This window comes from Sinocyclocheilus rhinocerous, unplaced genomic scaffold (genome assembly GCF_001515625.1).
Source record: "Sinocyclocheilus rhinocerous isolate Xijiao unplaced genomic scaffold, SAMN03320098_v1.1 scaffold2843, whole genome shotgun sequence".
In the NCBI taxonomy this organism is placed as follows: domain Eukaryota; kingdom Metazoa; phylum Chordata; class Actinopteri; order Cypriniformes; family Cyprinidae; genus Sinocyclocheilus; species Sinocyclocheilus rhinocerous.
In genome coordinates, this window is record NW_015631060.1 from 437,795 (window position 1) to 464,563 (window position 26,769).

General features: G+C 39.9%; 1 pseudogene; it reads left to right on the top strand.

Annotated features, from left to right (window-relative positions):
* Positions 1–238: 238 nt before the first annotated feature.
* Positions 239–25,303, top strand: LOC107741448 (NACHT, LRR and PYD domains-containing protein 3-like; annotated as a pseudogene).
* The last annotated feature ends 1,466 nt before the right edge of the window (positions 25,304–26,769 follow it).

Sequence of the window (26,769 nt, forward strand, 5' to 3'; positions counted from 1 at the left end):
GATGATTAATTTGTCTCCGCACACAGCTTCATAATCCAAATAACATCTTAGGTCCCGTTATTATAAGTGAAAGTACTTCAGATCTTTTTCTTCGTGTCCTGCAGCTGTGAGTCGGTGAAGGACGATGGTGTCTGTTGAAGAGCTGCTTGTGAACTCACTGAAGGAACTGGTAGAAGCTGAACTGAAGGAGTTTCAGTGGCACTTACAGAAAGATCATGAGTGTATATCAAAGTCTGACATGGAGAATGCAGATAGGTTAAAAACCGTGGATAAGATGGTGGTGTGTTTTGGACAAGAAGAAGCTGTGAAGATCACGGTCGGCATCCTGAGAAAGATGAACCAGAATGATCTGGCTGAACAGTTGGAGAATGAATATAAGCAAGGTAACATTTAATTCACCATGACTGTAACATGATTAAATATTTACAAGTGTGATGGTTTGACTTAAACCTTTTTTCATCTTTGCTCTACTGATATTTTTGTGTGATAAATGTTTTCCAGTGAGTATTTCTCTTTCTCACAGCTCAGGTTGAGGGCAATATGAAGACATTTGTCCCTGTTGAAGCTGATTCAAAGTAGTGCTGGGGTAAATAACACACACTGCCTGTAAATGGAAACGAGAAAATATAACCGCAAGCAGCAATTACAGAGCCAGTCACATCAGCAGCTGATTTTATACAAATATACAGAATAGAATACAGTTTCTCCAGTGATACCAGTTTACAATGGTCTAAAAGCCTTGATTAAACATCTTATATAAACAGGCATATTCAAATGGCGGTGCGAGACATAATGACAACGGTAGCACCAATTTACCATTTCTAGATAAAATTAGCAGCATGTCAAAATAACAGAGCTGTACACACCTCAAGTGCACGGTCATTTTTTGTAATTATATTTTGGCATTATATAATATTTTTTATTTAGAGTCATTAACAGCGGTTATTTTAACAACAGTAGCAGAAACACGGTGAGCAGCAAAATACATTATATTTGCAGCACTGTTGTTTTCTGCGAAAGTATCAGTTATTTTACCTATCATATATGACAGTATATATAACAGTGCAAAGCAGGTTTTTGACGACATTTTTTCATGTAGCCTACACTTTTAATCAGCATGTTATGAGCAGTTTAAAAGCCCGTCCACACGAAGACGTGTTTAGCTGTATACGTAAAAATTTTGTATCGTTTCGGCGTTTCGTCCAAACGGATCCAGCGTTTTGGGACCCTGAAACCTAATTGCATTTTTTACTAGTAACAATTCAATTAGAAAGCTCTACAATAAAATTCTTACTAGTAACAATGCCAATTAGAGAGCTTATGATTAGAGAGCTCTCTTATTCAATTATTACTGGTAAAAGTTCTAATTACAGAGCTCTCTAATTCTATTCTTACTAGTAACAATTCCAATTAGAGAGCTCTACAAATTAATTTTCACTAGTCATATGTCCCCATTGACTTCCATTCATTTTTAATTGTAGAGCTCTACAACTGAATTTCTTTGAAAATGCAATGAATTGTTACTAGTAAGAATGCAATTGCCGAGCTCTCTAATTCAATTACATAGCTCTCTAATTTAATTGTTACTAGTAAGAATTGTATTAGAGAGCTCTCTGAGTGTAATTCTTACTAGGAAGAATGTAGCTAAAGAGCTGTGGAATTGCATTCTTACTAGTAAAAATTTTATTGTAGAGCTCTATAATAATGCTTCTTACTAGTAAGAATTGCATTGTAGAGCTCTCTTTTCAGTGCGACCTCATTATGATAATTGCGCCTCATGCATATTCATAAAACAGCTGACTGTCTGTCCCGATAGCCTTGTGGGTAGTCCGTTGATAATGCCATTGCGCTTCGGGTATCCTGAGTTTGAGTCTCGTGAGCTCGTGACCCCCTCCGATCCCGCACCCCTCCCCCCAATTCACTTACACAGTTAGAATGCCACTATACTTGTGAGGGCAAAAATATCCCTGTATGAGTATTTGTTTTTTATATTTATAACATCTGATATAGTTAAGTAATGTCACACAAGCAAGAGTGCCGTTTTCCAAACATCAGCGCACAAGCATGATCGTGAATGTGATGTTGATTTTATACAGTTCAACAACCAAGAAATCAATACAAGTGAGTTACATTTTGGACACAAAATTGTCTGTTTTTGTTTCACCAACAAAATAGTTCCACACAAAGCCGGAGAAGAACTGTTGCACATCTCAGAGAAACATGTTTCGTACTTGCATGAATCTGTGTTTTTAAATGAATCACTCAGTAAGACAGAGTCGTGCTGCCACCTACTGGCCAAAACCATCCACAGTTCCAGCACAAAAACACACTCAGCAAAATATCACCTAATTAAAGGGTTAGTTCAAAAAATGAAAATTAGCACATCAATTACTCACCATCAAATCATCCTAGGTGTATATGACTTTCTTCTTTCAGACGAATCCAGTCTGAGTTATATTAAAAATGGTCTTTGATCTTTCAAGCTGTTTAATGCCACTCAGCGGTTGTTGCATGCATCAGTCCAAAATAAGTTAAATAAAAAGTGCCCATCCATAAAAAAAGTGTCTCACACGGCTCCGGGGGGTAAACAAAGGCCTCCTGTAGCAAATAGATGCGTTTTTGTAAGAAAAATATTCATATTCAAAATGTAATAATCACTTTAATGTAGCATGCGCCAACAGTTGTACACGGAAGCTCCGGGCGGATGATGTAAGATGTCGGTGTTGCGCATCTAGTAAGAATTTAATTGTAGAGCTCTCTAATTGAATTCTTATTAGTAAGAATGTAATTGCAGAGATCCACAAAACTCACCAATCTGGAAAGAAGATCTCTTAGAAAGAGCAAAGGACACCTTCCTTGCCCAATCTTCTCCCCTCACTTATCCTGAACCCCCCTCTCCCTCTTGCTCTATAATAACTATTTGCCTAGTTATTAGCATACTTTTAGCCTTACCCTGCAGTTGGATGACGCTCTGTCTATGCACCTGAGTGAGAGACTAGGCTAGCACACTCCGAGTCCCGACCAGGTTAATTGACTCACACATTGACATGATATTGATGTGCAATGCAAATGAGCGGTAAACCCGACTGCGTACTCTTTTTCTTTTTTTCTTGTACGGGCACCACGTGCCGCCCCTGGCAAGATGTCGCCCATACCTAAATCCCCCACTGATTCTGGTCTGGGTATTTAAGTGAAAGTAGCAAAACATTAAGTCAGTAGATTAAGTGGAATCTGGTATTTCAGCAAATCTGCATCCAGGAAAGGTCAAACTGAAGGCCCAAAGAATCTGGTACATCATGTGGGACCTTTTGATTTCTGCCTATAACTGACTTAGCAAGTTGCAGCTGCGTGACTAAAGAAGCTACACTTTTTGTATAAGCATGTGGCAGCCGAATGAAAGGTATTAGTTCACTCTGCATCCTCTGATTAAACTCAGAACTGGCGAGTTTGTGATCGTGAGACCCACGCCGGCGATGCAAGGCTCTAAGCCAGGGGTGTCAAACTCAGTTCCTGGATGGCCAAAGCCCAGCACAGTTTAGATTTCAACCCTACTTAGTTCCTGGATGGCCAAAGCCCAGCACAGTTTAGATTCAACCCTACTTAAACACACCTGATCCAGCTAATCAAGTCATTTAGGCTTATTTGAAAACTACATGGTTTGCGTGTTGGAGCAGGGCTGGAACTAAACTCTGCAGGGCAGCGGCCCCCCAGGAATTGAGTTTGACGCCTGTGCTCTAAGTGATACTGGGTCCCAAATGACGCATAATTGAAAACATAGTATATCTAGAATTAGGCCTGGGCGATAAAACGGTATCGATATTTATCGACGGTACACCTTTTTCGATATCGATAGAAACCATTCATCAACTTTTAGTAACATTGGTCAACATGGCCCAAAGATGATCTGATTCAATAAGTAATCTAAAAAGAACATAAAAAAAAATCATTCAGAAATTGTACAAAAATTTAAACCAAGTTGTTAGGGATGTACATTGTTGTTTTCAGCAGTATGAATTTAATCTCTCTGCACTAGTAATTAATAATGACGATAAATTTGACATATTTTTCCATATCAGCATTGTTTAATGCTTTTTGTGAATTTTATTTATTTGTTTTTAATTATAGAGCTCCAACATTTTATAAAAACTCACAAAACCAACATGAAGAAGAAAGCAGAATATAGTTTTGAGGGCGACAAAGAAAATGACACAGATCTCATGGCTGTTTACACAGAACTGTTCATCACAGAGGGAGATATGAAAGATGTCAATCAAGAGCATGAGATTCTGAAGATTGATGATGTTTTCAAGAGCAAAAAAACACAGGACAAACCAATCAAATGCAATGATATATTTACTGAGTTGAGGAAAAACAAAGAAAAAAAGACTGTGCTGACCAAGGGAGTTGCTGGCATCGGAAAAACTGTCTCTGTGCACAAGTTCATCCTGGACTGGGCAGAAGGAAAAGCCAATCAGGATATAGACTGTGTGTTCCTGCTTCCATTCAGAGAGATCAACTTAATGACAAATGAAGATTTCAGTCTCCATGAGCTTCTGCTGGAATTTTATCCTGAACTGAAGGATCTGGAGAAATCAAAATTATATAAGGAATGTAAGCTAGCATTTATATTTGATGGACTTGATGAGAGTCTCCTGTCTCTGAATTTTAAAAGTAGGCTACTGAACAATGTTGAGAAAAAATCATCTGTAGATGTGCTGTTTACAAATCTAGTCAAAGGGAATCTGCTTCCATCAGCTCTTGTCTGGGTGACCTCACGACCAGCAGCAGCCAATCAGATCCCTCGTCGGTATGTAGGTTTGTTCACAGAGGTGCGAGGATTCACTGATCAACAGAAGGAGGAGTACTTCAGAAAGAGAATCACAGATGAGACTCAAGCCTCCAGAATCATCTCACACATTAAGATGTCTCGTAGTCTCTACATCATGTGCCACATTCCTGTGTTCTGCTGGATCACGGCCTCAGTACTTGAGAATATTCTCATTGAAAACAATGACGAGAAAATCAGCACAACACTCACTGAAATGTACATTCACTTCCTGCTGATTGAGATGAACATGAAGAACCAGAAGTACGATGAACAAGAAGAACGAGAATGTATAAAGCTTTTATATTCAAACAGAACAATGATTTTGAAGTTAGCCAAGCTAGCATTTGAACAGCTGAAGAAAGAACGCATTGTGTTCTATGAGAAAGATTTGAAAGCATGTGGTATTAATGTGAGTAAAGACTCTGAGTTTACAGGAATGATCGCTGAGATCTTTAAGAAGGAACATGGAATTTTTGAGAAGAAGGTCTTTTATTTTGTGCATCTGAGCGTTCAAGACTTCCTCGCTGCAGTGCATGTGTTCCTCTGCTACCTGAACAAGAACATGCAGGAACTTCAGTTTTTCTTTGATGAGCCAAAACAAAATGTCACATTGGAGGAGTTACTGCAGAAGGCCTATGATAAAGCCATGAAGAGTGAGAGAGGACATCTGGATTGGTTCCTGCGGTTCTAATGGGCATTTCACTGGAATCCAGTCAAAATCTGCTCGAAGGCCTGATCACACACACTGAAGACACCACAGAGAGCATCAGACAAACAACTGAATACATTAAACGAGTAAAAAATAAGTATGGTATCTCAGGTGAAGCTTCAGTCAACCTATTCTACTGCTTACTTGAACTCAAGGATCATTCATTATATGAGGAAATCCAGAGATACCTCAGTTCAGATGCACATCCAGGAAGAGACCTCTCATCTTCAATGTGCACAGTGCTGACCTACATACTGCTGATGTCAGAGAAGGTGCTGGATGAGTTCGACCCAAAGAGGTTCACATCATCACAAGCAGACCACAAGAAACTTGTTCCAGCTGTGAGATCCTGCAGAAAAGCCCTGTGAGTAATTTTATTGACTGCTGTTCAATCAAACATTTTGTTCTACATCACTAAATAATTAAATGTCAAAATACTATGTGAAATATTTCCATGTCCCAATTATGAAGAGTACAATAAGTTATTGCAGAGACACTGAACATCATAAAATAATCTGGCTAAACATCTGGCAGATTTGATGGCTGTGGTCTTGATGAAGCATGCTGTGAAACTCTGTCTTCTGCTCTACAATCGTCAAACTCCTACCTGACAGAGCTGGGCCTGAGTAACAATCACCTGCAGGATTCAGGAGTGAAGCTGCTGTCTGATGGACTGAAGAGTTCACACTGTCAACTGAAAACACTGAGGTTTCACTTTCACTGTATCACTATGTTCAAATATGTTGATGAATAAGTGTTTAATCGATAAGACTGGCATAAAGTTGTCTTGACATTGGCCGTACAATATTCACAAATTTAGGGACAGTCTCTAAAGTTGCATACGACATTGGTATACACGTTTCTAACTTAAATAGCATTTGAAGATCTAAAAGGTGTGCATCATACCTGACACCTAGACGAACATTTTAGAGTTGTTCGAATAACTGTTAGAGTTATTCTCTTCAAATGCTTTTGAAGTTAGAAACGCGGCCATGACGGGGCAAGACTCTGGAACAGCGGCCATGACGGGTGAGACTCTGGAACGGCAGCCATGTTGTGTAAAGTCTCTGGGCTGGCAGCCATTTTGTGAACAGTCTCTGGACTGGCAGTCATTTTGTGGAGAGGCTCTGTTATGTGGGTTACTGCGGAAGTGCTGTGCTGCTCCTCTACAGCTTCCACAGTAAGAGCAGAGCCACTCAGCTGCAGTGCAAGGTCAATATATTATGCCAGCGTCCAGTCAGGGTACCACAATGGCATACACAAAATGAGTGGCTCTGATAACCCTCCCCAAAAAAATACTGTGGCGAAGGGGGCGTGATTCAGCGAGGTCTGCAGCGGGAGAGAGAGTTGGGAGACGAGCGGTGAGTAAGTGGGTCAAATGCAAATGATAAACACCTGTGTCTTGTTCCAGTAATTGGCGTGGAGAGACCGCATAAAGAGACCCGGGAATGAGAAGGTAGGCAGAGAGGGACAGACTGCTGGCTGGTGTGTGTGTGTGGAGACCGTGTCTGCTCTGGAGAGCCCCCATGTATATTGCTTGTGCAACTGTGTTATATTGAGCGCTGGTAGCGCAACGTTCTGTTTGTTTACTGAAACCTAAATAAAATCACCAGCAGCAGTCAAGCTGACCCCGTCCTCTTCCTTCTTCATCATTGACTTTGTTACACTGGTGCCGAAACTCGGGAAGGAAGCAGGAGAGCCGCCGCCATCATGCAAACTCCGACAAGTACGCCATTTGCGGTTGTCATCTCATCCCTCGCGGTCCTCCATCAAGAACAACACCAAGCGTTACTGGATATGCGGAGTGACCAGTAGCGTCGCTTCCAGGCCATTATCCAGGCGCAACAGTAGGACTGTGAGAGGTTCCGGAGCTGGATGGACCGGGAGGTTCGGGCAGAAGCAGCAGCTCAGCAGACCCCGGCCCCCCACCTGCCGCTGAACAAGATGGGGGCTCAGGATGACCCCGAAGCCTTCCTGGATCTGTTTGAAAAAACAGCAGAAACCGGTGGGTGGCCACGAGAGCAATGGCCGATGCGCCTGTTGTCAGGGGAAGCGCAGGTGGCTGCTCAGCAAATGCCCGTACAGAACATCCTGGTCTTCGACGACCTCAGAAGAGCCATCATCCAGCGGGTCGAAGCCCGGGGCAACATTGCCTGGGTGAGAGCGGCTGACCCTTCTTGATAGCAAAACGACTCCGGGACTCATGTCGCAAATGGCTACTGGCTGAGGGAAGCGACGTCGAGCACATCATCGACCGTGTGGTACTGAAGCAGTTCATCACTCTGCTGCCAAAGAAGACGGCAGAGTGGGTCCAGTGCCACCGACCGGGTATTCGCGAGAACCTGCGCAGGTGGTGCGCGTCTTGTCGTGAATGTCAGCTGGTAAATCCACCGTCCTCCCCAAAAGCGCCTTTGCGCCCTCTGACGTTAATGCAGGTCCCCTTTGAAAGAATTGGGATGGACCTCATCGGGTCATTAGAACGATCCTCAAGAGGGCATCGTTTTGCATTAGTGCTGGTGGACTATGCAACATGATATCCCGAGGCAGTGGCGCTCCGCAGCATCTCCGCCAAGAGTGTTGTGTTTCAATTAATCTCCTGAGTGGGGATTCTGAAAGAGATTCTCACTGACCAAGGCACGGCGTTTATGTCTCGTACATTACGCGAACTGTACGAATTATTGGGCATTAAGTCGATTCGCACCAGTGTCTTATCACCCACAAACGGACGGACTGGTGGAACGATTTAATCGCACTTTAAAAACCATGATTCGTAAGTTCGTTCACGAGGAGGCCAAAAATTTGGATAAATGGTTGGAACCCCTCTTGTTCGCTGTGCAGGAGGTCCCGCAAGCCTCCACGGGGTTTTCCCCCTTTGAGCTTCTTTATGGACGTCAGCCCCGAGGGGTTTTAGACGTCCTGAGAGAAACTTGGCAGGACGGACCTTCTCAAAGTAAAAATGAAATTCAATATGTAATGGACCTGAGAACAAAACTCCATACTTTGGGGCAGCTATCTATGGAGAATTTGTTACAAGCTCAGGACAAACAAAGCCGGCTGTACAACAGGGGAACCAGCTTACGAAAATATCCAATGGCGCGTTGACGAATTGCTTGATCGGCTGGGCACAGCTCGTTTTTATTCGACACTGGATTTAACAAAAGGATATTGGCAGATCCCCTTATCGCCTGTATGTAAAGAAAAGACAGCCTTCACAACGCCGTTTGGATTGCACCAATTCGTTACACTTCCATTCGGGTTGTTCGGGGTGCCAGCCAATTTTCAGCAACTCATGAACCGTATTCTGCATATGCTGCCCATGCTGCATATGCCGCTGCCTGTTTAGATGACATCATCTATAGCAATGACTGGCAGCATCATATGGAGCATTTGCGGGCTTTTCTGACAGCGCTGAGAGTGGCCGGACTCACGGCCAACCCAAAGAAGTGTGCGGTTGGGCGTGTGGAGGTCAGGTATCTGGGCTTTCACTTGGGTCACGGACAAATATGTCCCCAAATTAATAAGACGCCAGCGGTTGCAACTTGTCCGAGACCTAAGACCAAAAAGGAAGTGAGACAGTTCCTAGGGCTGGCAGGATATTATAGAAGGTTTGTGCCTAATTATTCGGACTTCACCAGCCCTCTGATTGATCTCACTAAAAAGGAAGCACCAGATCCGGTTCAGTGGACGGAGCTGTGTCAGCAGGCTTTTACCCAAGTAAAGGCTGCTCTGTGTGGCGGACCGCTATTACATTCTCCTGACTTTTCTCTCCCCTTCTTGTTGCAGACTGACGCATCGGACAGAGGGCTGGGTGCAGTCCTGTCCCAGGAGATAGAGGGAGAGGAGCGGCCGGTGCTGTACATTAGTCGCAAGAGACTAAGTACAGCACCATAGAGAAGGAGTGTTTGGCCATCAGGTGGGCTGTCCTCATCCTCCGATATTATCTCCTGGGACAGGAATTCACTCTCTGTTCGGACCACGCCCCTCTGCAGTGGCTCCACCGCATAAAGGATACCAACGGTCGGATCACTCTTTGGTATTTGGCTTTGCAGCCTTTTAAATTCTAGGTGGTCCACAGACCGGGTGTACAGATGGCTGTGGCTGACTTCCTCTCCAGAAATGGTGGGGGGGCTGCAGGCCAGACGGCTCCCCGGCCTGAGTCGGGCGGTGGGGGTATGTGGAGAGGGGGGCATGGTTCAGCGAGGTCTGCAGCGGGAGAGAGAGTTGGGAGACGAGCAAGTAAATAAAGGCGACAGACAGATGTCGGCTGTAGTCTGTGCTGTGTGTTCAAGCGCAGCTCTTTGGTCCAGACGCTGCCGACGCAAGGCAACAATACCATCGGCTTTCAATGCTGCTAGTTCTTTGAAGTCTGCTTGGTGTGTCCCAGCCTTTAATTGCATGGGCTTTCTCCAAAACTTTCTGTATAATTTTTTTGTTTGCTTCCCCATTGCAAGGGGAAATCCTGTTGGCATAGTGAAGAAACAAGAGAATATAACATTTAAAACTTCTTTTTTCTTGTTTTGAATGAATGCATGGTGTAATTGTTTTTATTTAATGCATCATAAATTTATTTTTCTTACATTTCTTTCCCCTTTTGCCTTTTCTTTTTCTGTCAACATGACTGTCAGCTTTTAGAATTGTCACTGTTTACATAAAATCAGTTTGCTTTAGATCTACAGTGATCAAAATTAAAGAAAGATTTATGAACACTTGATTTTTTTCAGAAATAATGTAAACTTCATCGTTCAAAATTAGATGTTGTGTTAGTTCGGTGACATAACTTTTTTTGTCCCCAAGGATTTTCCAGAGATTTCAGTCGGGTTTAGATCAGGACTCTGGGCTGGCCATTTCATTATTTCAATGTTTTCAGCTGATAGGGGTTATTGTCCTGCATGAAAATTGCAGGCTGATTGGGCGATGAACGCAGGAAAGGAACTGCTTGTTGCCGTAGGAGGTTCTGATAAACATTTGCATTTATTCTGCCATGTATCTGTATAAAAGGCCCATGCTGCTGCAGAAAACATCCTCCAAACCATGACACTTCCTCCTCCACCTTTCACTGACTTCTTTACACACTTTGGATTCAGTCTGACTGAAAATAGACTGAAATAAATTAAACTTGCTTTCATCACTGAAGTGAAATTTGGACCAGTTCTTCTCTGTTCTCACAACATGCTTCTCAGCAAAGGTTAGTCTAGCCTTTTGATTCTTTCTGCTAATGAGAGCTTTGATCACTGGAGAGTGGGCTTTCAGTCTAAATTCTCTTAAACATCAAGACACTGTATGCCGAGACAGATCATTACCCTGTTCAGTGCTGAACTTGCGAGCAATTCCAGCTGCAGTGTTGAACCGATTACCCATTGAGATTCTCCGTATTATACTGTCCTCTTGTGCATTTGTCTTTCGTGGATGACCAGCCTTTTTGGGGGACTTGAATAAGTTAGTGACATTGTTAAGATGCAATATTCTAGAAATCACAGATTTGGAACAACCAACTTCTCTTACAGTGGCTGAAAGGGTAATTCCTTTGGCCTTCATTTGGACAACCTCCTTTCGGAGAGTTTCAGTCACTTTAGAACGGCTCACCATCTTGCAAAATCAGTGAAAACTGGAAAGTTAGGCTGTCAGTTAAATAGGGTTTGTTAGATAATTAAGGAAATTAGCACCAGGTGCCAGATTAACACCAATAAATGTGCCTCAGAATATATTTAACTCATGAAATATGCATAAAAACAGCTGCTTTCTGTGCGCATGCTTTGGATGTGTGCGCTCAGAAAACCGTATATCATAAATTTAAACTATTATGACTTTAAAACGCATGATTTCAGCACGATAGACATGATAATCAAAACCAAACAGATGTTTTTGGCAGAGTATCTGAAGTACGAGCTGTAAAGGCACAGCCCTATTCTGGAAAATGGGACAGGGAGGGAGCAGCAGCTCATTTGCATTTAAAGAGACATGCACAAAAACAGCGTGTTTCTGCTTCCAATCAAAATAGGCATTTTCAAAATGATATAATAAATGATCTGTGGGGTATTTTGAGCTGAAACTTCACAGAAACATGTGGACTGTGGACGCCTGAGACTTGTATTACATATTGTAATATTAATATAATATTTAGAACTGTTTTTTAATGTTATCTTTTATAGGCCTACCTCTTTTTTTTTTACATTTTAAATCTAATCTAAATATACTTTAAATTATAAATATACACTTGTTATTTTTCAAGCATTTTAAATTACTTTTTGATTAAATAAGTTGTAGGCTATAATGGGATTTGTGTCAAATTCAGAATTCCGTCACCATTAAAAAATTTTTTTTTTTAAATCTGGTTCGTTTTAGACCCATCAGAACAAACCCACAATGTAAAAAAATGCTAGTTTTGTTAGAAGGCAATGAGGTACAATGGATAACATTTAAAAATAATTACAAATAAAATATACACTTTAGTTATTTTTCAAGAATTTTTAATAACTTTGATTAAAAAGGTTTAGGCTATAATGGGATTTGTGTCAAATTCAGGATCATCACTCAGCTGATGTAGTTTTTTGATTTAGCCCAGCTCTAACTGGAATAGATAATGGAAATCAACTCACTAGTATCAAACTGTGCACTGGTAGGTTTAGGGCCTCTTGCTCTCGACGAAGTTTCTTCTTTTTTTGGACAGGTGTGGGCAAATGCAACCACAAAATTTCGACACAACCCCATGGCCCTGGCTGTCCTCTCCTTTTTTGGCTGACATTGCGCTTGTGATGGCCAGGTTAAGATTGTGGCCAAAAGAATTCAGCCATGGCCGAAACTTCTTAACAGCAACTTCTTAACCTATCTGTTTTGTTCTCTTAACAGGCTGTATGGGTGTAATCTCACTGCTCAGTCCTGTAAAAGTTTGTCTTCAGTTCTACAATCCTCAAACTCTGTCCTGAGAGAGCTGGACCTGAGTAACAATGACCTGCAGGATTCCGGAGTGAAGCTTCTTTCTGATGGACTGAAGAACTGTAAGCTGGAGATTCTGAGGTTTGAATTTCATATACTTGACTGATTTTTTTGCATTGTTAATTACTAAAATCACACTGCTAAGATTTATTCTGTATGCAATTACTGTTTTTCTTGTTCAGAGTTTCCATCTGTAATCTCACTGCTCAGTCTTGTGGGAGTTTGTCATCAGTTTTACAATCATCAAACTCTGTCCTGAGAGAGCTAGACCTGAGTAACAATGACCTGCAGGATTCTGGAGTGAAGCTTCTTTCTGATGGACTGAAGAGTCCAAACTGTCAGCTGGAGATTCTGAGGTAAATGGTTTTCCATAAAATTATTAACCAAATGTTACCACAATAAATTACCATTGAATTTTGTCAACAAATGTTGCATCTGCTCTCAATAATCAAAAGACAAAAATTCATTTGCAGACATTTAATTTTTCTTATTTATACAGATGTCTGTAGATATGGATTGTATTAAGATTGAAATAGCAAAATGGCCTGAAACAATTACAAAAAAAACAGCAAAACTTCTGCATTTTCAAAGATAGTGTTGCTAGCTCATGCATATGGAGGACCAAGAGTACCACTTAAAATGAAGAATCAATTTATCAATTTAATAATTTAAACATAAAAATGTATATAAATGAACCACTTTTAAATGGACAAATTAATACACATATTTGAAGTTGTTTATTTAGTGTTTTTAAATGTAGTTTAATAAAACAATAAAAAGAACATTAATAAATCATTTAAATTTCCATCATTTTCTCTCCGTGTTCATAACACACATGCCGTGACTTAGAGATGAGATACTCAGCCTGCCGCGTTGATAGGAGATCAAACTCGGTCTGCAATAATATACGCTTTTTCATTATATCTGCAGAGGGCGTATGACTATTTAGCCTGTCTAGCTTCAGTATTTCATCCATCAGCTCTTTAAGGCGTGCAGAATTGTTTTTATTTTTATTTGCACAATATGAGATTATCTGACCCCGTAAGTATGCCTTTAGCGACTCCCATAGAGTTAAAGAAGACATCCCGGGCGTCTGATTGATCTCAAGGAATGATGTAATCTCAGAAGAGATGAATTTAGTAAAAGCTTCTTCCGAAAGGAGCAGAGAGTTGAGTCTCCAAGGGCGGTAACTGGACTGTATGTTAGGGATACACATTTTCATAATTAGAGGACCATGATCTGAAATTACTATAGTTCCGTAATCGCAATTAGTAACAAGGGGAAGGAGTCTTTTATCCAGGAAGAAATTATCTATACGGGAGTAGGTCTTATGGACAGGGGAGAAGAAAGAGTATTCTCTGGATGTAGGATTGTGAAACCGCCATACGTAGGCTATACCATAAGATTTAAAGTGGTCATATGATGCGATTTCAAGTTTTCCTTTCTCTAAAGAAATGGAATGCGCTGATTTAGACAGGGAGGTCTTTTGTGTGAACTGCGGTCTAAGACAGGGGAGAGTATACAATTCGTGTCACCACCAAGAATAAGGTGGTGCGATGTCATATTTGGCAAACGAGAAAAAAGATTTGAAAAGAATAGAGGGTTTTCCCAGTTTGAAGCATAAATGTTAGCCAAGATCAGAATCAGAATCAGAATCAGAAAGAGCTTTATTGCCAAGTATGTTTGCACATACAAGGAATTTGTTATAGTGTTACAAGCTTCCAGTACACGGAGACAACAACAACACACAGATAATAAAAATGAGATGTGAATAAAATACACATGCATAACTGCCGAATGTTCAGCAGCTCATCCCTGTTAAAACTGATCGTGTTTGAGAAACAAAAAACAGGAAAAACTAACAAAAACAGTACAAACACTGGAGAGCCAAACACTGAGGCTGCCGTCTGCGGCGCCATAGCATTTCAAGACGACTGGTAAAGAATAAAGCTGCCCCACCACAATAACATAACGCCCTAATGGGCCAGCCTCTACACTAATCATAGTAAATGGTGTGTTTTTATTAATAAGTATGGCTGCCCCTCTAGCTTTTGAATGGAAATTGGAGTGATATATCTGTCCTGTCCAACACCCTCTCGAAAGTCGAAAATGATCCATTGTACATAGATGGGTCTCTTGGAGGTATGCGATATCTACATTAAGTTGTTTTAAATGTGCAAATTCCTTTTTACGTTTCACTGGATGGTTAAGTGATTTAACATTCCAACTCATGAAGTTGACTGAGGAGCCCTCCACCCCTCTGGAAGAATTAGTGTCAATCATGTTAAGGGGAAATAATTGTATATATGAAACATATAAAAGTCACAACATGGCAACAAATGAAAATTAAAACGGACATCTGTCAGATGTCCCCCTAACACCCACAAGAACAAGGTAAGCACAATACCCCTCCAAAGCAAATCCACACATTTAGTGTTTGTGTTAGGGAACTCTTCAGAGCCAACGGCTTAGGCTCCCGCCAAACCCTCCATGTTAAGGTAACTCAAACAGCGCATTATGCAATTATATCATATCATAAACTCTGCTACATAAGACAGTAATAATAATAATAATAATTTAAAAAAATAATAATAATAATAAGCCTGATGACAATGACAAAAGCAATGACAATATTATATGCTTCCCTCAAGATGTAGCCGAGCATCACAAGCTCATATCTTAAGGTGACCAAAATTATTTATCAAGAAAATCAAATAAATAGGAGGAGGACAGGAAGCTTTAACAGTGCACTTATAACAGTAACTGGTGATATTAACATCTGCAGCAAAACTATTTAAATAAATATCGTCCTGTCAAAAGTTGCCCTTGAGATGAGTCAGAACATCATTTGAGCATGACTGAGTAACACAATCCTACCCCCATGGCAAGAGCTAAAGAAAATATAAACAAATTACTGCTCCATTGGGGCAAGTTTTAAATTGAAATAACGTGTATACACAGAACTCAGTCTCTCAGTTACTTTCAAGTCTCTGTAGGTATGATGTTCTTCTTGACGGAGCTCATCGCTTAATCTGCATCTGTGAATTCTTTTTCTTTACCATCATGAGAGATGCGTAGTCGGGCTGGGAATAGGATGCCAAACCGGACGCCTTGACGATTACGCAACAGTTTCTGAACCTCCGTGAACGCTGCCCTGACCTTGGCAACGCTTGCAGTATAGTCCGGAAAGATGGCGATCGATTCCCCGTTAAATCTCAGCGGGGCCCAACTGCGTGCACGTCTCAGCACCTCCACACAGTCTTGGTAATAATGAAGTTTAGCCACGATGGCGCGTGGCTTCCTATCCGAACCTCTTGGTGCAAGACTTCTGTGCGAGCGGTCAACAAGTACATCCTTTTCCAGCTGTAGCGATTCTCTCAGTAGCCTTGAAACCGACACAGAAGAACTTGATCCATCCGTCTCAGCTACCCCCAGTATCCTAATGTTGCACCTTCTCATCCTTCCCTCCATGTCTTCACATTTTCCTCTCAGCACAGTCACCTCTTCTTTCAAATCGGTTACCACAGACTGCAAGGTTGTCACTTCGTCTGACCACGTTGATAGCCCGCCTTCCACTTCTTTAATCGTAGCCTTCATTTGGTCTTTCTCAGAGTGAATCGCTGCCGTATTGTTTATTATTTCCATTTTAACCGCTTGTATTTCATTTTTAAGGGAACTGAAATCATCGGCAAGAGCACTTTTCAGTTCGGATTTAATCACCTCCGAGATGTCCGCTTTTAGTGAGCGAAGAATATCTGATTTCAAGGCTGTCGAGTCCATCTTCTCTGGACTGTCCAGCGGGGGTGGGGTCGTTCGCAATCGGGTGACGGTGGAACTCGAAGTCGAGGTGATGTTGGGCCTAGTACCAGATGATGCGTCGTATTTATATTTGCGTAGTTTTTCAGCCATTGGCCCGCATATCAACTATTTTCTTATTTTAGAAACGCATTCAAAGCAAATTTCACACAATGTTTTGTTACAAGGCGCTTATTTGCTTTATAAAAAAGGAGTTCGGCGGGAGCTCGAGTCAGGCACGTCTTACTCCATTGCCATGCAACCGGAACCCGTGTATTAATTTGTCCATTTAAAAAGTGATGTCTATTTATTTATAGACATTTTTATGTTTGAGTTATTAAATTGATAAATTGATTCTTCACTTTATTTTTAAGTGGCACTCCTGGGGACTGTTTCATAAAACTAGTTTACCAAATAAGCCAGGCTTATTTCAGATATTCTGATTTACTGTCACTGGATTTGGTTTCCGAAAGCAAAATTACCATAGCTCAAGCTCAGTCACTGTGGCAACTTATGCTGGGAAACAAAAAATAAAAGTATACAGAAATGCAACTTAAATAATCAAATAAATAAAAATATAGGCTACAACCAACTGTATTTAATGTATTGTGGCCAAAATGCAATGACCTTTTTTTTTTTTTTTAGAGATACGAAAACATTTTAACACAGTTGCTACTTGCGCATTCAGTTGATCAGCAGTTTCATTACAATCTACAAAAGCAATGACAATACTATATGCAGCCAAGCATCACAAGCTCATATCTAAAGGTGACCAAAATTATTTATCAAGAAAAACAAATAAATAGGAGGAGGACAGGAAGCTTTAACAGTGCACTTATAACAGTAACTGGTGATATTAGAATTGCAGAATTATTTGGGTGCATCAGGCATGCGACAGTATAAAGTAATAATGAATAAGTAAATAAATGGATACAACGAATGGGACATAAATGGATAAAACGAGTGGGACAGCGAGCAAAATTAGCAGCCAGGCCAACAGGTTTTTCATTTCATCCGCTGCTCCTGATGGCCAGTCAGAACCTGCTTTAAATTTAGCACAGTTATAATAATAAAAATGATGGCACTTTGTCTGAAAAACGTTGGTGTTAAACAACGGTAACACTTTATTTTAAGGTGTCCTTGTTACACGTTACATGTATTTACTATTATAATAACGATTAATTATGCATAATTACATTCAAGTGACCCTAAGCCAAACCCTAATCCTAACCATATAGTAAGTACATGTAATTAATTCATATTACTTAGTACTTAAATGTATAATTACACTGTAACAAGGACACCTTAAAATAAAGTGTAACCTAAACAACTATCAAAGTCCACGCAGTATAAAACAGCTTCCATAAATGATGTAAAACTGTCCCTGGCCACACCGTGCTAATGGTACTGCCCACAGTGCAAATATTAGGGTGCGTTCACACTTGTAGTTTGGTTCTCTTGGTTCGTTTGGTCCGGACCAAAAAAAGAAAACGATACATTTGGTCCTGGTCCGCTGAGCGTTCACACTGGCATTTTTGACAGCAAAGATACTGAACCTAAAGGCATAGTGATACGTCTGTGTTGTGATTGTGATACGTTGTATTTTGGGACCCCCTCGAAAACTAGATGTTACATCTCAAAGGGTTAATCCTAATAAATAAATGTTACTAAGATCAAAGGCAGATTGTGGAGAAATTTTGATAATTCACAATCTAATTTCGCACAACCCTAATTTCATGTGTTTGGGTGTGTCAGATGGCAAATATAACTACTGTGGAGCATCAAAATAAATAAATACATACATGAATGAATAAATAATCTGCCAATCACCATTATTTATCATTCACCTTATAAAAACGAACTTACTAACTTATGAAACTCCAGTGTAAATGTTATTCTCACAAAAGTTGGATACTCTCACGTTTAGCAGTGTTCATTTGACTAAACTGCCAGCTGGACTTATTTAAAAGAACATGAAGGAACATGAAGCAAGGAATTTATCTAATAAAAAAAGAATGAGGAAGAGCAAAGCAGTTCCTGCATGAGGGTTACTGTGTGTTCATATCCATCTTGTTCTCCAAAGGTAGTGTTGTTTTTAAGGCAAAAGGCATCTGTTTGTTGTCCACAAAATCCTGATTACTTTGAAATTAAAAACTTTCCACATGTGGTGTTATTTAATAGCAACCCCTCGGTCAGATTATCAGGACATTTTCATACACATTTACATCAGCACTAAGCCTGATATTGCATCCTCTGCAGCAGCTCTTTCTCACTGTGTGAATGAAAAAACAGCAACATAATTTTTTATAAGACTGAGGTCTTATTCATTGGCAGCTACTAGAAGTGTAAACGGTTTAAACTGATAATAGATGATAAACAGATTCTTCCTTCAACTGTGATAAAAGGCAGATTTGAAACAATGCCAAGATCACATGCCTGACTAGAAGTACTGCCAGGAATAGGCCATATCTATCCACTTTTTTTTTTCCCCCGTAAGTGCGGGTGTGACCATTTGTAAATTTTATGGGTCTGACTTCAGGTGTCATCTGCTTCCAGCCATTTTTAGCTGTACAAAACAGCTTTTTTTGCTGCTTGATATGGCAAAATGTTGTGTCTTACCATATCACTTTAATGTATTATCTTAATTATGAACACATTGGTTTGTAGTTTACCATTTACTGCATGTTGTTATTCTTCTTCCGCGTTGAAAAATAATGTGGGTATATCTCGTCTCTGTCTCTTTGTATCTGTTTTTGCTGGCTAAATCTATTAAGAGACTTTAATACATTCAAAACTGAGCCACTTAACCCTCCTAACAACAAACAGAGCAGTGCAGTCGAGAACAGCATGAGTATCATTTATTTATGACATGGCCATTATCTATACATATTGCACTAATGAAAATAGCATAGCGTCACACAACAATGTCATTGATTATTTTTTTATTCAAATCTACCTTAACTACAAAAAAGATACTTAAAAATGTTCCTTCCTATATTTATTTCTTACATTACAGGTGTTAAAAATGAAGAAATATCAAACATATCAGTGCAGATGAACATCGCAATATGCTTCTAAACACATAAGCGGAATAATTAACATTTTTAACCAGTCTTATGTACACTATCTAGACAGACCATATTGTTTTCATGGCTGGGAGGACAAAAAATAACATGGTAGTTAATTTTCACTAATCATGTTCTATAAATTGCAGATATAATTTTATTTGAATACACTATTAATAGTTATACATGTTCACGTATATGCAAAACTAAAAAAAAACGGTAGCAATTTAATAATTAGTGGTGATTTGGGGGCCCTTAATGACCTGTCATATTCTGCACACCTATAACAGCGCATAAATCAATTCATGCACTTGGTTTATTTTATGTCCTGCTGTACTTATGTAAGGTTGGCCACACACTTGAAGATTTTAAGCCTGATTTTGGCCCCGATTTACACCCCTGAAGGGTGGGAGGTGGCCTGATTTTAGGCTTGTCGCAACTGACTTTTTGTCCAAAAAATCTCTATTGTGTGGTGTCATTACGATTATTTTACTGCTCCTGATCGCGTCGGAGCCACCACAATCCCAAATACTAAATATCAAACATGTTTGATATTTACGACACTTGATCGGGCTGCCACTGATGTGATGATACCCATGATAGCTAATGAGAGTGAGCAAGCGTCACCTACCGGATGTTGCTTGCTTCTATATCTGAAACTTGGCAGCCACAAACATGCCACAAAAGTGCAGTTTTAAGAAGGAATATTACCCATATTCTTTTTTTATACTTTGTTTTTTCGCTGTGAAACAGAACGGAGCCACAAACAGAGCCAGCTGACAATGTCGATTGTCCTCCATGTGTTTTTCTTCTCTGGTCACGTTTGATCTCGCGAGTCTCCGTGAGATCTCATGTTGCTGTGAAATCGTTCCTACAATCAACAAATGTGCGGTCTTGCAGTCTGGTTGAATCATCTAGTGCAGGGATGGGCAACTTCAGTCCTGGAGGGCTACTGTCCTGCAGAGTTTAGCTCCAACTCTAATCAAACACACCTAAACAAGCTAATCAATGTCTTCAAGATCACTAGAAGGCTACATGCACGTGTGTTTGATTAGGGTTGGAGCTAAACTCTGCAGGACAGTGGCCCTCCAGGACCGCAGTTGCCCAGCCCTGATCTAGTGTGTGTTCAGAGGGTTAAAATGCTAAAAATTGGTTGGAACTGTCATTATTTCTGTGGTCTCAAACCGTTTTAAAATTGTCTAAGATCTGAAAACCGTCTAGTGTGTCCCAGGCCTAAGTCTCTGAGGGTGTATTCACACCTGTCTTGTTTGGTTCGCTTGAATCAAACTCAAGTTTGTTTCCCCCCGTAGTGCGAATCTTTTGGGCGGGTGTGAATACAGCAATCGCACTCGGGTGCGGACCAAACAACCGCACCGGGACCCAGCTGAAGAGGTGGTCTCGGTCCAGTTCCAAACGAACTCTGGTACGCTTGAGAATTTCTGTCTAATGAATGGATGATCTTAGCACATGTGTGGTTTTGTTTACAATTTCTGGTTCACTTGCAAAAAGGGCAGTGTGAAAGCGAACCACACCAAACAAAAACAAAAAAAATCAACATTGTACTTGGTCTGGACCAATGCAAGTGAACTAGCGGACTTTCCTGGTGTGAATACACCCTGAGTCTTTGCCTGCATCTTTGCTGATGGTCTCTTTCATTTTCATTCCTTATTTTGTTTCAATATCTCAGACACAGCTCTGTGTCCTTTTCTACAAATACTCTTCTGCAAATGCTCTGTAAAGTCATTGCTTCTCAGCTACACTCAGTTTGGCCATACATGACTAATATGGATTTACATTTGTGCCAAATGTTTTAATCTTATCCTTATATTCTTTCTTTCTCTACTTTGTCAACATAAGATTTTGTTGTTTTTGGTTTTGGTTTTTGTTGTTTTGTTGTCTGATTCACTCCACTAGTGGGTTTCCTTGGTTACTCATAAGTTAATTGATTAGTTCTCACCTGTTTTGATTCTGTGTTTTGTGTATATAAGTCCTGAGTTTCCTTAGCTTAATTGTACTGCCTCGTTTTTGAATTTTGTGGATGCATATTCCCACTGAGCTCCTGTGAGTGTTTATTATCCTTGGATTGAAGACTCTTTTCGTGGAATTCCTTGTCTTGCACCTTATTAGCATAGCCACACTGTGACAAATGTCCAATGATTTGGGGGAATGTTTGCTCCTTCCTGATGAAGCTAAATTAGTGTAAAATGATGTTTTGTGTAAACATTTGTTTTTATTAAATCAGTTCAATAATTTAAAAAAAAGGTTACAACATGCTATACACAACAAAAAAACTAATGATGCGGACTGTTGCTGTATGTTTTTGTAGGTTGTCTGGCTGTATGGTGACAGAGGAAGGCTGTGGTTATGTGTCTTCAGCTTTGAGTTCAAACCCCTCACACCTGAGAGAGCTGGATCTGAGCTACAATCACCCAGGAGATTCAGGAGTCAAACTGATCTCTGAAAAACTGGAGGATCCACACTGCAAACTGGACAAACACAAGTATGTTGAGCAGAAAGATTTGACCATTTAATCTAGTATAAAGGATTTAAAGAGCACTATTCTGAGGAGTAAAATCTTAACTAAATTGCTCAAAACAAATTAACAACAAAACAGTACTTTAACTCCCTAACTGGCCATAAACAGGAGCAAACAGTAAAAATACAACAAAAAGGAAGCCACCTCCCTACAGTTTCCATTGCAAACATTAACAACTTTTAAATGAAAGAACAAAAAAGCCCTAATTTTAACTGACAGTAAATTAGTTAACATTACCCTAAGATTACCTACTCGCACTCAACCATAAGAATACAAAAAGTAAAAAAAAAAAAGACAGCACTCAGGAAGCTGATCACAGAAGTTAAATGTTTTCCAGTCAAAGAGACTGTAAAAAGAGCTGCCAAGAGCTTATAAGACACGTACAGATGCACCAAACTGACCCACAAGCTCTCAGAGAAACGATTAAACAGCAGTATAATATAACTTACCTTTCATATAATAGTTACTTCTGAATCACAGGTGCTGAGTTTCCAAACAGAAAATTAATGTTACTGTCATGGTAGATCAGGGATGGGCAACTGACGGCCTGCAGTGTCTTTTAGTACGGCCCGCTGGATCATATTAGACTCGGATGATCAATTTTAAAACATTTGAAAAGCAAGTCACGTAAAGATTGCTTTCAGTTTATGATGTTAATACTATCTCCAACCAGGAGAGGTCGCTAGTTTCCAGCCACTCCCCTATTTTAATTTCAGCGTAGTAAGACGTGCACTCTAATGTAAACATTCACTAACATTAGCAAATAATAAATGAAAAACTGACCATAAACGGATTATCTTTTTACCAAGTTCAAGGGGATACCCATATGTTTGGATTGTTTGGAAATCTGTATTTTATTTAAATCGCCATCACACCACTGCTCACAAACAACGGGGACGCCAGAGTTGCACTTGCCTCAAATTTCAAAGGTAAAATTCATAGTCAACAAAAGCTTTTTGCCAAATGCATGACAGAAATGTTTGCACTGAACTATGTTCTTATTAGGGTTTCCGCGGGTCCTTAAAACGTCTTCAGTTAAATTGTTTACATTTAAGGCCATGCAAACTCTTAAATGGTACAAAAAGTCTAAATTATAAGAGGTCTTTGGGGACGGAAAGACAAGAATTGCTATAAGGATTAATATGACGATTAAACTTCAAAAGGCTACGATTTCACTGAATAAACTTGAGCGCTGCACGTCAGCTTTGTGTACTGCGGTTACCGGCGAAACCACTATATGCGCAGTTCCGAAAGTGAAACCTGCTGGCAGAGAACGAATTTGCTTTTTCAAAAAGCCCATCTGCTATTTTTGCTACATATTTTTAAATGTGAACCAGTGGATCGACAAAAAGCTAATGCATTATAAATATTTCTGTCCACTCACAACAAAGTTTTCCTTCTGAATTAGCATAACTGCACAAGTTTTATACTTAATAAAATCTTTAAAAACAAATGACATTAGTTATACTTTAATTTCCTTCAATAAAAAGGAAATTGAGTAAAGGTGTGTGGACGTGAATTAGTAATCTGGCCCCTTGGTATAAAGGAGAAAAAATGCTGGCATTTAATTCCAGACAAAGACCGAGCTAACAACACACGTAACATCAACGAGACCCGACAAACTCAAACTGCATAGACCGAAATTTAAATACTTAATGCATGATAATACATAATGATGAACTCAAATCAGAAACCATGATAACTCAACAGTGAAAACGGTGCAAATTGAAAACAAAGTCCAAACAGTGTGAAGGTGTGACAGTTGCCTTCACTACACCACTGATTAGACCATATGGATTATAATATAAATTGGATTTTATAAATGAATAAAAAACCCTAAAAAATATCATATATTTAAATAACCATCTTTGATATAAGGCTACTTAAATATCATATGATATTTAAGTAATACAATCCACTGAAATTGATTACTTCTTCTGAGACTAAATTTTAAAATGTATCTCCTAGAATTTTCGATCTACAACCACCAAACTCAGATCTTCAGACTGTTTAGAAAAAAATGGAATGTTCAGAATGTTCAAATGAGCCAAAACTATTCAAACTCCCACTGACAAAATTCAAATCTAAACACATTGAAGCCCATTAGGACTTAATCAAGCTTCCCTTCTATGTAATAATTCTTATCTATCTATCTATCTCATGTACATTTCCATTTTATCTCTCTGTTTATATCTATCGATCATCACTAGCAAAGCCTAGCAACTAGCCTAGGACATGCTAAGTCATTCTAAAACAATGTGTTAAAACATGCTTGCAATGTGATAATGTTAGCAACTGCATAGTAAGACCCTAGCAACCACCCCATGTACCTTAGCAACTGCATAGCAACCACCCAGAACACATTAGTGATGTCCGGTTCGCGAATTAATCGTTCGATTTAACCGGTTCTTCTTAGTGAACCGGTTGAACCAGTTCACCAAATCGGACTGAATCATTTGAAACGGTTCGCGTCTCAAGTAAGCATTAATCCACAAATTACTTAAAGACCCCATGAAATCAAAATTAAAGTTTTTTTTGGGTGTTAGTATCAATATGTTAGTCTTAAGGTTATCGTTAGGGCGTAAAAGAACCGATGAACCGGTTTTTATGAACCAGTTCATTGAATCGAACCGTCCGAAAGAACCGGTTCGTGGAAAAGAACCGGACTTCCCATCACTAGAACACATTATCAACTTCACAGCAACCACCAGAAGTACCCCAACAACTGCATAGCAACAACCTTGTGTTCACTGACTGAATGTGACTCTTGTGTGTGTTTTCTAGTGTGGATCATGGAGGAGAATCCAGGATTACAGCAGGACTCATGAAATGTACGCCTACATGCGCACTCACACACACTCGCGCACACACAGTTTAGTGATTGTTGTTCTAAATGTCTCTGTTTTTGTGTTCAGATGCCTGTTTTCTCACACTGGATCCAAACACTGAACTCAGTCTGTCTGAGGAGAACAGAACAGTGATACATGTGGAAGAGAAACAGTCGTATCCTGATCATCCAGACAGATTTGATTTTTATTCTCAGGTGTTGTGTAGAGAGAGTGTGTGTGGACGCTGTTACTGGGAGATTGAGTGGAGTGGAGAATATGTGTCTATATCAGTGTGATATAAGAGCATCAGCAGGAAAGGACGGGGTAGTGAGTGTGTGTTTGGATATAATGATCAGTCCTGGTGTTTGATCTCCTCTCCCTACAGATACTCATTCAGACACAATAATATATGGACTAATCTCCCAGTAAAGCCCATCAGCAAATGTTGTAGAATAGGAGTGTTTGTGGATCATAGTGCAGGAACTCTGTCCTTCTACAGCATCTCTTGACACAATGAGCCTCATCCACACAGTCCAGACTACATTCACTCAGCCGCTCTATCCTGGGTTTGGAGTTGATTATTCTGGAACATCAGTAAAACTGTGTTGATGAATCAGAAGAGACTGATGAGAGATTCTACCCATAATGCTTTGAGCTGCATGATGAATTGGTAACAGTGAGATGTTATAGAATGGTGTTTCTCAACTGGTAAGAAGACTGTTTTTCTTATGCGACTATTTGAAAGACGTGTGTGAGAGCTGTTGACAGTTCTGTCAGTGCCTGAGAAAAATGTGCTGTCCCAATTAGGTATCTGCAGTCAGATGAAATGTTGTCAGGCTTAATGTCAATGTCATTATTCTATTGTTATTTTCATTACTTATTATAAATAAAACTCTTTCACCTCAGAAAAATGAAGTAATCTGTCCTGTCAGATGTTATACTGTGCTCGTAGCGCACACTCTTCAATTGCACACGCAAATGCGGCGGCGCACGCTGTATATAATTTCACTAAAGAGCAAAAGAAACTACGAGCATGCAACATTTGAAATAAAAGAACTGCATCTTCTAGAGGTCGCTATGGAGAACAAAATACCCAACGCTGACATCCTAAGGCGAGCGCATGCCACATTTCTTGAGGCAAGCACTGTGCACTGATTCCAGAGTAACCATCGGAGTCGCCCCTTGGATGCATCAGCGGCTGTCAGTGACTCTATCCCCTTCGGCCAAAGGCCCAAGCTACATACCCAAATAACTTGTGTTAACCCTCTGGGGTTGGAGCCCGCGTCGGCGCATTTTGTGGCATTTTTTTCCTGATAACACCGAAAAAAAAACTAAAATTACTCTTTCATTTTTGATCTTACAGATAACAGCAATACATCATTCGAATCTGTAAAGGGTCTACTTTTATTTGTATACACTCATAATAACAACAGAACGTTATGCTTTTGTAAAATAAAGAAAACAAACGGTGCGCTTTCTGCAGTCTTGGTCTTAGTGAACAACTTTCTGAAACGTGTCACAAAAATGAACTGAAACTCAGCGAATACTTGACACACAGACACGAGAAATATATCTATAGACAGCTTGAAGTGTCTACTTTTAAATGAAGTCGTTTCGAAAACAAATGTTCTCTGATAAAGTAATCCATATGAAGCCAACGAGAGGTCCAGTCTTTCCCGTCTGAGCTCATTATCTGTAATGTGATCACGCCTACTCGCAGTGCACGCTATTCATACAGTAATTCATACGTGAACATGTAAACACCTACATGGTTGCCAATTGTTCCATATGCGCTGCTCCAAAAAAAATTAAGTGAATACTTGAATCACATATTGAATCTACATTAATTACATTTTCAGTTTGAAAAATCTTTGAAAATTTTTAGTTACATACATTCTATAATTTTTAAGAATAAAATTATGTGAATGGAAACCAAAATCATCAACACACTGATTTTGGTGCGATTTTGAATCCAGCCCTCAATGTAAAAAATTTAACTTCATGCAAGTTGGATCAGCCTGTAGCTTCATCACAGCAACTCATAATGTAAGTCAGTAGTGTATGGCCTCCACATG